We start from the raw sequence: 15,439 nt of genomic DNA on the forward strand, positions 1-15,439 counted from the left end.
TAGAAAAAGTACCACAAAGACTATATTATATTATTATCTTAAGGTAATATTATCCTGTTTGTTCTTATGCAAGGACAGAGGGAACCAAAATATCAGGAAAGATGATTCCTAGGAAAGAACAATTTAAGCAAGAAGCAAAATTAAGACAAGGTTTAGTGTTTTTCAAGGGACTAACTAAAGTTCTTCCCTATGCTATGGGAGAAATAGCTCCTTTTTTGAGTCCATATAGTAGGTAACTGTTGCTGCAAGACTTCTATCACAGTGCAAGAATTATAGAGGTAAAAACCTAGATTAAGTGCTTAAGTGCATGTGTAGAGGGGTAGAAAAATAATCCCTAAATAGGGATTAGGATTTTCTTACAACTTCTTACAGAGGAGAGTTGTGTCAGAGATAGAGAACTGGTTCTTTCACATATTGTAATCTCACACATTCTTTTAGGTTATATATGTTTTTTTCTTATGTTAGATTCATAGTCCCATTCTTCTTTCAATGTCATAAAAGTTGAACAAACTCAGTTAACTAGAATCATAATTTCACAGATTCCCCAAGGAAACAAACCTAGTCAACAGACTTCATAATTAAGTCAGGTTATATGTTAAAGTGCATTTAGAAGGTTCACAATGGGCTAATTGAGAAGGGAAATTTACAAGACAACCAAGGAAACATCAAATCAAGGAAATCCTGCCTTACACAATTAGCTAGGAGAGCTCACAAATAACTAAATCACTTTTGGTGAACTCATATTCCCTTTTGACTTCTATTTTAAGAATATAATTTTCCTTTTAATATTATTATTCCATAATCAAGATTTTGGGCAGATGAGGTTAATATTAACAGAAGACAGGCTTTCAGTTAACTAAAATCTGTGAGGATGACTCTGAGATAAGAAAAATAAAAATCAATAAAAGAAAATTAAAAATCCACACAACACCTATTAGCAAACACCTCCTCAATGGAGTCATATAACTTATGTTGCCACCCTTCTTACTGAGAATTACTGTTCTAGAAGGATCTACGCCAGGGAGAAGCATTTCATTATAAAAGCCATTGAAAAGAGCTAGAGGGAAACAAAGTACCAGTTGATCTTAAAACATTTTGAAAGGCGGGTTAGCAGGCAGACTCTTAACAACTCAGTGTAGTAAATGTCCTAATTAAAAAAAAATAAGAAGGCAATATAGTTTCAAATCATAGGCAGGTGAGCTTGACAAATTTGAAACCATGTTAAAAGGATAGCTGGTGAGCATTTGGAAAAAGAAGCAGAAATTACTATTAACTGATATGGCTCATCAAAAATATATCATTCTAATCAGTAAGCATTTATTAAGAACTAGGCACTATCAATACAAAGAAACATAGTCCCTTTATTCAGGGAGGTTACACTCAATTGGAGAGACCTAACTGTATCTCTAGGGACTGACAAAATCTTCCCAAGTCCTAAAAAAGTAATTACCTTTTTTACTTTTCACTTATCATTTATAGCTGCTGCCACTATGACAGTGATCACAACTGCTGCTCTTATTGCTGTTTTTCCAACTAAGGAAGAGGCAGAGGAAAATTCAGAGGATGGTATAGAATTTGGACAGTTTGATCCTCTCACAATAAACAACAATTTCACCTGGTTCTATGAATCAGAGAAACGTGTTTATTTATATCTTTATAAAGGAAGTGGGGGGGGGGGAGGGAACTTGCCTTTGATAACATTTATTTAAACAAAGTTTAACTTTGTTACTTGGAAAAGCCTCTGACACAAAGTATGTTCTTAATAAAAGCATGTTGGCTAACTGACAGTCTTACCCCTATATCAAAATGCTCTTCAGATACCAAATCAACATAAGGAGACTGGGAATTTGAGTATGTCTGCATTTTAGGAGAAAGTTGGGGAGGACACAATAAATGTGTAATGGAAAGGTTAGGCAAGTTTTTTTTTTCTGTTTCTCCATCCTGCCAAAAGTCATTTTATACATCTGTAAATAAAGGCTTAACATTAGCAAGAGTTGGTGTGATTTTAATTCAATTCAATTACAATTTATCATGTGTTTATATGCAAGGCATCTTGGTGTAGTCCTTCATTGAATGAACCTTAACTATTCGTCAGATTCTCAAACTCTTATTCCTTAATAGCCTGATATCGATTTGGGTAGAATTCTTCCTGCAAAGGCAAAGCATGGTTATAATGAAAAGTTTGCTATCTACTCCAGATGATTAACTCTGAGAAAGTGATTTTAGGGAGTTTTGCGTCTCATGCCTCCTCATCTAACCTAGAATGAAGTCACAAGGGGGAGTTTAGACCTGAGGCATGGTTGGAAAGCAATGATTTTTCAATGAAGTTTAAGTCTTTAGAATTTGCAGAGAAGCAAACATTGTAAGGAAACAGTGTATCTTTTCATTTTATCCTTTAAATATGGCAAGAATAAGCCACCTGGGCCTCAATAAAATGTTCACTACTTTAAGCATAATTAAAAGGGTTTCATTGTTGTCAATATAGCAGTTTCAATGAAACGTGAACTTTGAAAAACGACGAGAAAATGTTTCATATTGCCTCTAAAGAGTTATAGCTGGAGTGAGACTAATGAAGAGAAAGGAGACAAGAGATATTAGCTATGCTTATGCTAAAGAAATTTATATTCAAACAAAACATAACTAGTTGTTATGAGTTTTTCTTTTGATTTTCATTCATTAAACCATACCATAGATTCTGTGCTATGGTGTAAGACTTCTTAAACTTTTTCCTCTCCTGAACTCTTTTTGAAAATTTTACACAGCCCCAGTATATAGGTATGTAAAATAGGTTTACATTATAAAACATTTACTGATAAAAATTCATAAATAAATTTTACTTAAAACAATTCTTTGGTATACATATAATTTTACTATTTATTGAATATGAAAGCAAAGTTGCATAGTAATGAGATAGATTGCTAGTTTATTTTTAAATAAAGAATTAAATCTTGGCAGAATCTTTGATTCTAAAGGAAATAAAGCATCTTAACATTTTTCACAGTTGATCAGTATTTCAATTTTATAATCTTCAATTCTGTGTTCAGAACCAAGGCTGTAGTGAAGTTCCATGAAGCAACATGGGCAAGTGCTGCCAGAAACAACTTGGAATCATTATACTTTTAATTTTGTACTGACTTTTGGTCATTGTGTGTTCAGAAAACTTTCACTGCTCCAAAAATTTTTATGACCCCCACATTCAGTTATGTGACCTCATACGGGGTTGTAACCCACAGTTTAAGAACTGCTGCTGATGATAATAGTGATATAGAAACAGAAGGACCTTAGAAGCCATCTAATCCAACCCCCTAATTTTAAGAAGAAAGAAACTGAGGTTCAGGGAGATTGTGACTTTCCCAAGGTCACCTATGTTTCATAGGTAGAATTTGAAATCGAGCACACTTGACTAGCCACTGTGATTCTCTAGTTACTGTTGTTTATATATGTATATATGCATGCATGCACATATATATACACATATATGAACATTTATATATATATATATATATAAAACATTTGAAAAGTTCTATGTAAATGCAGTATATTCCAAAAGCTTAAAAGGATATTAAACTGTATGTGTGTGTGTGTGTGTGTGTGTGTGTGTGTGTGTGTGTGTGTGTGTGTGTAATTCCCCTTCTTTATAAGCATTTGATGGCTAAGTAGAAAAAGCCTTATTGATAAATCAGGAAATATCCTGTTAGCTGCCAAGTTGCTACTATGCAAAAAGTACTGTGTATACCTTTTAGCAGACACAAAAATAGATAAAACATTGACCCTGTATTCAGGGAGCTTACAATATAATACTGTACGCTCTGGCTATTGTCAGGCTGGTATATTTTAAAGGTTAGTTCCATTGATGTGACCCTTTACTGCTATAATGCTTCATAGTATGCATTCACAACAGGTATCAGTCTAAATTAAGAAATTTACTTATCTAAAGACAGGGCCTATGTATAGAGAAAATGAAATTCATCTATGGCTGAGGTTTCTGCTCAAAAGTAATTGTGAATTATCTGTGCAGTAAATTTAAGATATTCCAGTAGATTGATGCGGACCTTCAAAAAGTAAGAAAACAGAAAATCATTCCGACTTCTTCTTTCAGTTCTGCCTTTATGATATACATAGTTAAATAAGTCAGCAACAGCAAAATTCTATCAAGTTGAATGAGTCAAAAATATGGGGCTGATTTTGATTTTTCTTTTATTTCAATCCAGAATATATTTTTCTACAGGAAACCAGAGATTTTCTTTTTTGGCCTACCCAAACATATTTCCACAAATGCCCTCATGTTCGTAGTCTTCCTTTTACTAGTGTAAACAAAAAAAAATTGTAGATGTATTAAATGAGAGAGATAAGGATGTGACAATACATGAAGACTTTATTCCTAATATACTAGAATGTCATAATGTACTGGTTGTGAAAACATTCTACGAAATGTTAAGTGATGACTTAACCTGTTCTGTTTTCCTTTCCAAAATATCAAGTTGGCATAGTTTTCCTTCCTTCCTTCCTCTTCCTTCCTTCCTTCCTTCCTTCCTTCCTTCTAGAGAGAGAGACAGAGAAAGAGAGAGACAGAGAAAGACAGAAAGACAGAGAGAGAGAGGCAAATAGAGAGAGAGAGAGAGAGAGAGAGAGAGAGAGAGAGAGAGAGAGAGAGAGAGAGTGACTGATTCTTCATTTTTTCTACATAAAACTTTTGGCTGGTTTAGAAAACTATTATAGCCAGTCCTAGAAGGGTGGGGGTAGTAAATTCCAGCAGAAGCCCATTGTTGAATAAGCAGTGCACTAGGTTCTCTACTAAATTTATTTCACATCAGCTCTATCTCTCTCTATCTTTTGTACCCCCAAAGGGGGTATTTTACCATTTCCCCTTTCTTCTGGAGATTGAAATTATAAAGGAATGGCTGTAAGAGAACAATCTTACACAAACTTGATTCAGTCTACATATAATTCATGGACCACATCTCTTGGGGGTGGACTTTTTCACCAGAAGTTCCCGTATTCTTTCTGGTTATAAATACTGGGGAGGAAATAAACATGGGGTACCAATACTACCACACATGTCTCTCTCCATCAAGTTGGTGAATATTTACTCTTCTCTAAATTCAAGCCTCTCTCTTCTGCTTTATTCTTCTAGCACAAACCCAGCACAATTTTCATTTGATGATGTAGATTCTGGGATTTTTGTGCCTTAGAAAGTGTTACTAGCATGCTAAGATGGATTGTATTATGGAACTTAAAGAAGATTTATTCTTATGTTTAACAAGGTTGATTTAGTATGTTGGGAGGAATAAATGGATTATAATATCCTGAGCCCCTTTCTATGAGTATGGATTACTAGAATAAGAAAGTAGATTTATACAAATGCATGTTGTCATCATGTTTGTATAAGCTAGAAATATTTCTTACTGTATTATGTTACAATATATGACTCCTCACCACAAAGGTAAATGTATCTGGCCGAGGGCACTGCTGGGAGCCACAGCATAACAATTTTTCTATATTTGAAAAACATCCATTGGTAGCATTCCACTTATATTAACATATATTCTTACTTTTTTTCAGGACAGATAAATTTTCTCTCTTTGCTGACAAGTGGACAAGAGAGAAACAACTCATTTTCTCCTGGTAGGGAATGTTGTAGGCCAGAAAGAATGATTGATTTGGATACAGAGCACTTGGGTTCAAATACAAATACATTGCCCATTGAAGGCAAGTCATTTAGTCTTGCTGGACTTTGATTTCTTCATATGTAAAATGAAGAACTTTGTGCATATGATGTCTAAAGTCTCTTTTATCTTTAGTCAACATCCTATTTTAAGGGATTAAATTATTATTACCACCAAGACACAAAATAATAAATTTGTACATTTGAAACTAGAGATTTATGCAGAAATAAATGTAGTGTATAGAAATGATGGGGAAAAGGCCCCTGTACTAGAAATAATATGAAGTATAAGAATACTTCACATTGCATGATAAAAGTCCCTGTGAAAAACACAACAGAAATATCTGGCACACCCACAAAATATTTAGTTATTAACTATCTGACTGTGGACAAGGCATGACATCCTTCTGTTCCTTAGTTTCCATTGCTATCAAATGAGGGAAGTATATGATTTATGATAATGTAAATTAAATTAGATCTTTCAAGGTCCTAAAAAGTTATTCTTCTCTTTCTTATCCCTGTTTCATTCCCCATATTATCTCCTGCAAAACTTTTCTCCTTTCACTTTTCCACCTGTACAATATTCAACCTTGCCACCACTCTGAATACTAATACTAAGTGACACGCATCCTAACTCATGAAGAAAATTAAAGACATTTAATGGGCTCCTTCATCATCTGTTCCTCCATTCCTTAAATATTCTGAGAATCATATTTTTCCTCTTTTCCTATCATCTCAGAAAAGTAGGATCTTCTATTTCTCATTAAAACTAAGCCTTCTTCCTGCACCTTAGATCACATTCCCTATGCACTATTCATAATTCTAATAACATGGAGCCTTCCTACCTTACCAATCTTCTAAACACCCTCAATATAATCCGGCATCTTTGATATTTCTGAGATAAAACATCCCATCTTCCACAATCTTGCTTTTTTTTTTCTGGCTCTCCTTCATTGCTGAAATACTCTTCTTCCTCTCTGTTTCCTGTCTTTCCTCAAATCTCAGTTAAAATTCCACAAACTTCAAGAAGCCTTTGAGAGTCTCTCTTAACACTAGTGCTGTCCCTTTGAAATTACCTCCAATTTATCCTGTTTATATTTAATCTGTACATAAGTGTTTATGTGTTGTCTTCCTCGGTAGAATGTGAATTTCTTGAGGGCAGGGATTATTGTTAGCTTTCTTTGAATCCTATTCCTTAGGCCCCAGCTGAGACACAGTAAGCATTAATAAAAGGTGAATGTCCAGGAGTATGCTCCAACTGTAATCTCCATTCTCTTATGCATTTTAAATTATTTCCTCTAAACTTCTGGTGGTAGAGCCAAGATATCAGAGTAGAGAAAGCACCCAGGAGAGTTTTACCAATGGTCCCCACCAAACTTTACAATAAAACTGCAAATAAAATCCTGGATTGAGAGTCAACAAAAAGGTCAGGATGAGAAATTCTTCTAGCCTCAGAAAATGTAGGAGTTCAGGAAGATCTGAGACACAGGGGTGGCGGATGGCCTGGACCCACGTGGATTAAATGCCAATGGTGGGACTAGGTGGTGGTGACAAAAGCAACTATAGCTTCAGAAGCTCTCAAGGCAAATGTGGAAAAAGGGACCTGGAAATTAATTAGAAAGAAATTAGATGAACCCCCTCTGCTAGGACTGGTTGCAGAAACGGGCACAATTTGTCAACTCCATTGACCATATCCACTTCTGGTTCATAGTGCAAGAGTTGAGGTGAGAACTTTCAGTCAAGAGGTAGTGGGAGTCTGGAGAAATGGTATTGCTTTCATTTAAAAGTTATTGGTGACCCTGGCGAATAGCATCATGTCTGATCCCAAGAGATCAGTGACCCAGAATGAAGATAGGGAGAACAGAGGCCACAACTCTTCCAAGATTATTCCACTTGGAAAGCATCAAAAACTTCAAAATTCCCTGAACTATCTCTGAAAACAGCAGTGTGAAAAGCCTGAAGTTTGAGACAGTGCTTCTCCCTGCCCCTTCAACACCAGGAACAGAAAGCAACTTCATTTATTTATTCATTCATTCATTTGTTTATTTGTTTGTTTGTTTGTTTATGTATTTTAAACAGTATTAAATATTATGTATCTTAAAATTTTATTAATTTATTTTGATTTATCAACAATCACTTCCATATGCTTTTCAGTTGAAAATTTTTCTCCCCCTTCCTACCCCCCACCCTCCCCAAGACAGCGCACAATCTGATATAGACTTTACATTTACCTACCCATTAAACATATTTTCACATTAGTGAAGTTGTAAGTAAAAATTAAAACTAATATGAGGACTCATCAGAAAGATGAAACAAAACTCAACACAAGGTAAAAATAAGTGATAGCGATTTGACTTCCATAGTCCTTGCATTTTCCAACCCAAGGCCTCTGGAGATGTCTTAGATCCTCATAATACTGAAAACGGTTCACTTTAAAAATCTTAGTGATTGAATACCATGGCTGTTATTGTGTACAAAGTCCTCTTGGTTCTGCTCACTTCACTCAGCATCAGACCATATAAGTCTTTCCAGGTTTTTCTGAAGTCAGCCTGTTCAGCATTTCTTACAGCACAATAGTATTCTAGTACATTCATATACCACAACTTGCTCAGCCATTCCCCAATTGATGGGCATCCTCTCAATTTCCAATTCTTTGCCACCACAAAAAGAGCTGCTATGTATATTTTTGTACATGTGGGTCCTTTTCCCATTTGTTTGATCTCTTTGGAATATAGCCCTAGAAGTGCTATTGCTGGATCAAAGGGTATGCACATTTTTGTAGCCCTTTGGGCATAGTTCCAAATTGTTCTCCAAAATGGTTGGATCATTTCACAACTCCACCGACAATGTATTAGTGTTCCAATTTTCCCACATCTTCTCCAACATTTATAATTTTCCTGTTTTGTCATGTTGGCCAATCAGATAGGTGTGATGTGGTACCTCAGAGTCGTTTTGGTTTGCATTTCTCTAATCAATAACGATTTAGAGAATTTTTTCATATAACTATAAATGGCTTTAATTTCTTCATCTGAGAACTGTCTGTTCATATGCTTTGACCATTTATCAATTTGGGAATGGCTTATGTTCTTATAAATTTGTCTTAATTTTCTATATAGTTTAGAAATGAGGCCTTTATCAGAGAGACTGGTTGTAAAAATTCTTTCCCAATTTTCTGTCTTCCTTCTAATCTTAGTTGCATTGGCTTTTGCACAAAAACTCTTCAATTTAATGTAATCAAAATGATCCATTTTGCTTTTCATAATGTTCTCTATCTCCTCTTTGGTCATGAATTCTTCTGTTCTCCATAGATCTGATAGGTAAACTATTCCTTGTTCTCCCAGTTTACTTATGATATGAGCCTTTATATGTAAGTGATGAACCCATGTTGACTTTATTTTGGTATACGGTGTGAGATTTGGGTCTATGCCTAGTTTCTGCCATACTCTTTTCCAGTTTTCCCAGCAGTTTCTGTTTTCAAAGAGTGGGTTCTTTTCCCAGAAGCTGGGGTCTTTGGGTTTATCAGATAAGAGATTACTATAGTCATTGACTACTGTGTCTTGCATATTTAACCTATTGCACTGATCTACCTTCCTATTTCTTAGCCAGTACCAAGCAGTTTTGATGATTGCTGCTTTGTAATACAATTTAAGATCTGGAATTGCTATGCCACCTTCCCCTGAATTTTTTTTCATTAGTTCCTTTGATATTCAAAGAGACCAACTTTAACACAGAGGTCAAAAACCAAGAAATAGTGTAGAAAAATAAGGAAATGATAAAAAAAAAACACTTGACCATAAAAATCAAATATAATGACAGGTGAAATGAAGACAAAAAATCTAAACAAGATAATGGAGTCAAAATAACACAAGAAAAAAACTGAATTGGACACAAGAATAAAAAGAATTCCTGAGAGAACTAAAAGATGATTTTCTTTTTTGTTTGTTTTTTTTTACATTAACTTACTTGTTTATGTTTTCAAATTATACAAGATTTTGAGTTCCAAGTTTTCTCTCCATCTTATCCCCCCAGTCCAAGATGTCATGCAGTCTGAATACCCCTTCCACTAATGTGCCCTCACTTCTATTGCTCCCCACATTTGTCCCTTTCCTCCTCTATTTTCTGGTAGGGCAGGATAGATTTCTATGACCCAAGGCCTGTGTACCTTATTTCCCAGTTGCCAGTGAAAATAATTTTTTAACATTTGTTTTTAAATTTTGGTTTCCTAATTTTCTCCGTTCCTCCCTCCTCACCCACCCTCATTGAAAACACAAGCAATTCAATATAGGTTATACATGTATAGTCATGCAAAACACTTCTATAGTGGTGGTATTGTAAAAACCTAACTGTATTTCCCTTCATCCTATCCTGTCCCTTATTTGTTCTATTCTCTCTTTTGACCCTGTCCCTCCTCAGAAATGTTTGGTTCTCATTACCCCCTCCCCCAATCTGCCCTCCCCTCTATCAACCCCCTGCTCTCTTGTCCCCTTCACCCCACCCCATTTTCCTGTAAGGTAAGATAGATTTTTATGCCCAATTGAATGTGTTTGTTATTCCCTCCTTAAGCCAAATTCAGTAAGAATAAGATTCACTCATTCCCTCTCACCTTCCCCCATTTCCTCTACACTGTAAAAACTTTTTTTGTTTATTTTATATGAGATAATTTACCCCATTCTACCTTTCCCTTTCTTCTTCTCCCAATATAATCCTCTTTCACCCCTTAATATTATTCTCCAGATATCACTCCTTCATCTTCTACTTACCCTGTGCCCCTCTCTCTCTATACACACACACACACACACACACACACATATTTATACATACATGCATATATATATATACAAACATGCATACATATATATAATTTATTTTCCTCCAACTACCCTAATACTGACAAAGGTCTCATGAATTACACATATCATCTTTAAATGCAGGAATGTAAATAGTTCAACATTAATAAGTCCCTTATGATTTCTCTTTGCTCTTTACCGTTTCATGTTTCTCTTGAGTCTTGTATTTGAAAGTCAAATTTTCTATTCAGGTCTGATCTTTTCATCAAGAATGCTTAAAAATCCTCTACTTCATTGAATGTCCATATTTCCCCTGAAGCATTATATTCAGTTTTTATGAGTAGGTGATTATTGGCTGTAATCCTATGTCATTTGTTTTCCAGAATATTGTATGCCAAGTCCTCTGGTCCCTTAATGTAGAAGCTGCTAAATCTTGTGTTATCCTGATTGTGTTTCCACAATACTTGAATTGTTTATTTCTGGCTGATTGCAATATTTTCTCCTTGACCTGGGAACTCTGAAACTTGGCTACTATATTCCTAGGAGTTTTCCTTTGGTGATCTCTTTCAGGAGGTGAACCATGGATTCTTTTAATTTTCATTTTACCCTCTGGCTCTAAAATATCAGAGCAGTTTATTCTTTATAATTTCTGGAAAGATGATGTCTCTAAACCCTTTTTTTAAATCATGGCTTACAGATAGTCCAGTAATTTCTAAATTTTGCCTCCTGGATCTATTTTCCAGGTCAGTTGTTTTTCCAACGAAAGGTATCACATTGTTTCTTTTTTTTTTTTTCATATGACTATAGATGGCTTTAATTTCTTCATCTGAGAACTGTCCGTTCATATCCTTTGACCATTTATCAATTGGGGAATGGCTTGTATTCTTATAAATTAGTCTTAATTCTCTACATATTTTAGAGATGAGGCCTTTATCAGAGAGACTGGTGGTAAAAATTCTTTCCCAATTTTCTGTCTTCCTTCTAATCTCAGTTGAACTGGCTTTGTTTTGCAAAAACTTTTCAATTTAATGTAATCAAAATTATCCATTTTGCTTTTCATAATGTTCTCTATCTCCTCTTTGGTCATGAATTCTTCTGTTCTCCATAGATCTGGTAGGTAAACTATTCCTTGTTCTCCCAGTTTACTTATGATATGAGCCTTTATATCTAAGTCATGAACCCATTTTGACTTTATTTTGGTATATGGTGTGAGATTTGGGTCTATGCCTAGTTTCTGCCATACTCTTTTCCAGTTTTCCCAGCAGTTTTTTTTCAAAGAGTGGGTTCTTATCCCAGAAGCTGGGGTCTTTGGGTTTATCAAATAACAGATTACTATAGTTATGGACTACTATGTCTTGCATAGTATTATTCCACTCATCCACCTCCCTATTTCTTAGCCAGTACCAAGCAGTTTTGATGATTGCTGCTTTATAATACAATTTAAGATCTGGAATGGCTAGGCCACCTTCCCCTGCATTTCTTTTCATTAGTTCCTTTGATATTCTGGACCTTTTGTTTTCCAAATGAATCTTGTTATTATTTTTTCTAACTCTATAAAAAATTTTTTTGGTAGTTTGATTGGTATGGCACTGAATAAGTAAATTAGCTTAGGTAGGATTGTCATTTTTATTATATTAGCTTGGCCTACCCATGAGCAACTGATGTTTTTCCATTATTTAGATCTGATTTTATTTGTGTGAAAAGTGTTTGATTGTGTTCATAGATTCCTGGGTTTGTTTTGGGAGGTAGACTCCTAAATATTTTATAATGTCTACAGTAAGTTTAAATGGGATTTCTCTTTCTATCTCTTGCTGTTGGGCTTTGTTGGTAATATATAGAAATGCTGATGTTTATGTGGGTTTTTATAGCCTGCAACTTTGCTAAAGTTGTTTATTATTTCAAGTAGTTTTTTACTTGATTCTCTAGGATTCTCTAAGTATATCATCATGTCATCTGCAAAGAGTGATAGCTTTGTTTCTTCTTTGCCTATTCTAATGCCTTCAATTTCTTTTTCTTCTCTTATTGCTAAAGCTAAGGTTTCCAGTACAATATTGAATAACAGTGGTGATAATGGACATCCTTGTTTCACCCCCGATCTTATTGGAAATGCTTCTAGCCTGTCCCATTACATATAATGCTTGCTGAAGGTTTTAGATATATGCTATTTGTTATTTTAAGGAAGACTTCATTTATACCTATGCTTTCTAGTGTTTTAATAGAATGGGTGTTGTATTTTATCAAAAGCTTTTTCTGCATCTATTGAGATGATCATGTGGTTTCTGTTGGTTTTATTGTTGATATGCTCAATTATACTGATAGTTTTCCTAATTTTGAACCAACCCTGCATTCCTGGTATAAATCCTACCTGGTCATAGTGTATTATTCTTGTGATAAGTTGCTGCAATCTATTTGCTAGTATTTTCTTTAAAATTTTTGCATCTATATTCATTAGAGAAATTGGTCTATAACTTTCTCTATTTTGACTCTTCCTGGTTTAGGTATCAACACCATATTTGTATCATAAAAAGAATTTGGTAAGACTCCTTCTTCACCTATTTTCCCAAATAGTCTATATAGTATTGGAATTAATTGTTCTTTAAATGTTTGATAGAATTCGCATGTAAATCCATCTGGCCCTGGAGATTTTTTCCTAGGAAGTTCATCAATGGCTTGTTCAATTTCTTTTTCTGAGATGGGGTTATTTAAGTATTTTACTTCCTCTTTGGTTAATCTGGGCAATTTATATTTTTGTAAATATGTATCCATTTCACTAAGATTGTCAAATTTGTTGGCATATAGTTGGGCAAAATAATTCCTAATTATTGTTTTAATTTCCTCTTCCTTGGTGGTAGCTTCACCTTTTTCATTCTTTATACTAGTAATTTGGTTTCTTCTTTCTTTTTTTTTTAATTAAATTAACCAAAGGTTTTTCTATTTTATTGGTTTTTTCATAAAACCAGCTCTTAGTTTTATTTATTAGTTCAATAGTTTTCTTAATTTCAATTTTATTAATTTTTCCTTTGGTTTTCAATATTTCTAATTTGGTGTTTAGTTGAGGATTTTTACATTGTTCTTTTTCTAGTTTTTTTAGTTGTATACCCAATTCATTAATCTCCTTTTTTCTATTTTATTTATGTAAGCATTTAGAGATATAAAACTTCCCCTAAGAACTGCTTTCACTGCATCCCATAGGTTTTGGTATGTTGTCTCATTATTGTCATTCTCTTGAATGAAATTATTGATTGTTTCTATGATTTGTTGTTTGACCCAATCATTTTTTAGGATTAGATTATTTAGTTTCCAATTATTTTTTAGTCTATCTTTCCATGGCCCTTTATTACATATAATTTTATTGCATCATGATCTGAAAAGGATGCATTTAATATTTCTGCCTTTCTGCATTGGATTGTGAGGTTTTTATGCCCTAGTACATGGTCAATTTTTGTGTATGTGCCATGTACTGCCGAGAAAAAAGTATATTCCTTTCTATCCCATTCAGTTTTCTCCAGAGGTCTATCATACCTAACTTTTCTAATGTTCTATTCACCTCCTTAACTTCTTTCTTGTTTTTTTGTGGTTAGTTTCTTCTCTAGTGCTGAGAGGGAGAGGTTCAGGTTCCCCACTAGTATAGTTTTTTTTGTGTATTCCATCCTGTAAGTCCCTGAACTTCTCCTGTAAGAATTTGGATGCTATACCATTTGGTGCGTATATGTTTAGTAATGATATTACTTCATTGTCTATGGTGCCTTTTAGCAGGATGTAGTTTCCTTCCTTATCTCTTTAGATTAGATGTATTTTTGCTCTTGCTTTGTCTGAGATCAATATTGCTACACCTGCTTTTTTTACTTCAGTTGATGCATAATATATTCTGCTCCAGCCTTTTACCTTTACACTGTATGTGTCACTCTTTTTCAAATGTGTTTCCTGTAAACAACATATTGTAGGATTATGGTTTTTAATCCATTCTTCAGTATGTTTCCATTTCATGGGAGAGTTCATCCCATTCACATTCACAATTATGATTACTATCTGTGTCTTTTTCTCCATCCTTTTCCCCCTCATTTACACTTTTCTTTCTCCTTTTTCCTTTCCCCCCATTCACTAGTGTTTTGCTTTTGATCACCACCTCCTTCAGTCCCTTCGCCCCTTTTATTATCCCTTTCCCTTTAGGTTGTTTTCTTCACCTCCTTTCAGATGAATGCCGAAGGGTACTTATCTGCCTGGGTCCTCTTTTAGTTCTGCCTCCCTTATTTTTGCTGACACTGGGAGACCCATTTGCTGGGCTGCTGCTCTGCTGCTCCCCGCCTTTCTTCTAGTTCAACTGTTTTTTTTCTGGGGTGATATTTTCTAGGTTTTCAGAGGTTGATAGGGGAGAGTTAGAGTGACTACCTTTTCACTCCACCATCTTGGCTCCCAGAAGCACAAGTAACCTACATTCTAATTTTTAAGGAAGTATTTTCTTCAGTAAGCTTTTAGACTTCCTTTTCCATTTGGCCAATTTTGCTTTCTGAAGTTATTTTTTTCCTCTCAGGCTTTTTGAACCTCTTTTGCCACTTTGGTTAGGCTATTTTTTTTTGTTGTTGTTGTTTTGTTTTGTTTTGTTTTTGTCAGGGAATTGAAGTCAAGTGACTCACCCAGGTCACACAGCTAGCACCTGTCAAGTGTTTTGTCTGAGGCCGGTTTTGAACTCAGGTCCTCCGGGCTGATGCTGTATACACTGCACTTTTAAGGTGTTCTTTTCTTCAGTATTTTTTGGGTCTCCTTTAGCAAGCTGTTGACTATTTTTTCATGATTTTCTTGCATTACTCTCATTTCTCTCCCCAGTTTTTCCTCTGCTTCTCTTACTTGGTTCTCAAAATCCTTTTTGACCTCTTCCATGCCCTGGGACTAATTCACATTTTTTTTGGATGCTTTGGTTGTAGGAGCTTTGACTCTGTTGTTGTCTTCTAGTTGCATGTTTTGATCTTCTTTGTCACCAAAGAAAGAT

Source organism: Phascolarctos cinereus, unplaced genomic scaffold (genome assembly GCF_003287225.1).
Source record: "Phascolarctos cinereus isolate Bilbo 61053 unplaced genomic scaffold, phaCin_HiC Scaffold_2;HRSCAF=192, whole genome shotgun sequence".
In the NCBI taxonomy this organism is placed as follows: Eukaryota; Metazoa; Chordata; class Mammalia; order Diprotodontia; family Phascolarctidae; genus Phascolarctos; species Phascolarctos cinereus.